Here is a 1,400-nt window from a genome sequence, read left to right on the forward strand (position 1 = left end):
AAGAGTATTCCACTTGTTTGTTGCTTGTGGTGTGTTCTTGTATGACAGGTAGGAGAGGAGAGATATCAACTCCTCCATATACCGAACCAGAGAGGACCCTTCATAGACTTAGAAGGGAAGCAAGAGGGAAGAGAGTACTGGGAGAAGAAGAATCTGAAGGAGAATCTGAGGACAATTTTGAGGAAGCTCTAGATCTCAACATGGATAGAGAAGTTCACAACCATGAGAGAGCTGATGGAAACAATGCCATTCCCGAGAGGAGGGTTCTTGGTTCATACATAAACCCAACCTCTAGGAATTGTGGTAGCAGCATTCAGAAACCACCCATTCAGGCCAACAATTTTGAACTCAAACCACAGCTAATATCACTGGTGGAGAATCATTGTTCATTTGGTGGGAGTGCTAATGAAGATCCAAACCAACATCTCACAAAATTCCTGAGAATTTGCGACACTGTGAGTCCAATGGAGTTCAGGAAGATGCCTATAAACTGCTCTTGTTCCCATTTCACTTAGGGACAAGGCAGCTAAGTGGCTGAAATCATTCCCAAGGGGGAGCCTAACAACCTGGGATGAGGTGGAAAAGCAAGTTTCTGGCACGTTTCTACCCCCACAAAAGGTCAATAGGCTTCGATCTGAGGTTCAGACTTTTAAACAACAAGATGGTGAAACTCTCTACGAGGCATGGGAGAGGTTCAAGGATTTGACAAAGAGATGCCCACCAGACATGTTCCATGATTGGGTGCAATTGCATATTTTCTATGATGGACTCTTATGAATCAAGGAAGGCTGTAGACCATTCATCAGGAGGTTCATTGAACAGGAAGAAGACTGTGGAAGAAGCCATTGAAGTGATTGAGACAGTGGCTGAGAATGAGTACTACTATGCTTCAGAAAGGCACAACACTAAGGGAGTCATGGAGCTGAACCATGTTGATACAATTCTAGCCCAAAACAAGGTGTTTGCCAAGCAACTAGCAGAGCTCACCAGGAAATTAGACACAAATCAAGTGGCTGCAATACACACACAAGATCAAGAGGAAGTAAGCATTGAAGGAGGTGATTGGGAAGAGGCCAACTATGTGGGAAACCAACAAAAGCAATCATATGATCCACATTCCAACACTTACAACCCAAGATGGAAAAACCACCCAAACTTTGGGTAGGAAAACCAGCAAACCCAACCACAAAACCACAAACCTACAACCACAACCAACATAACAATTCCACATACCAAAACTCCAACCAAAGATCATATCAAACCACAAAACACTTACTCCCAACCACCATATCATGGCCAAAATAATCAACCTGCCCAACCTAATCCGAGCCAACAATTTCAAGATCAATTAAACAGGATAGAAGGAATACTAGCAAACATGGGTCAGGACATAAATGAGT

General features: G+C 43.2%; 1 non-coding gene across 1 annotated transcript; it reads right to left on the minus strand.

Annotated features, from left to right (window-relative positions):
• Nucleotides 1–624: 624 nt before the first annotated feature.
• LOC130953668 (small nucleolar RNA R71) lies at nt 625–728 on the minus strand. Its single transcript, XR_009075830.1, has one exon. It is a non-coding gene; the product is annotated as a small nucleolar RNA R71 (small nucleolar RNA).
• Between the last annotated feature and the right edge of the window lie 672 nt (nt 729–1,400).

This window comes from Arachis stenosperma, chromosome 9, assembly GCF_014773155.1.
Source record: "Arachis stenosperma cultivar V10309 chromosome 9, arast.V10309.gnm1.PFL2, whole genome shotgun sequence".
In the NCBI taxonomy this organism is placed as follows: Eukaryota; Viridiplantae; Streptophyta; class Magnoliopsida; order Fabales; family Fabaceae; genus Arachis; species Arachis stenosperma.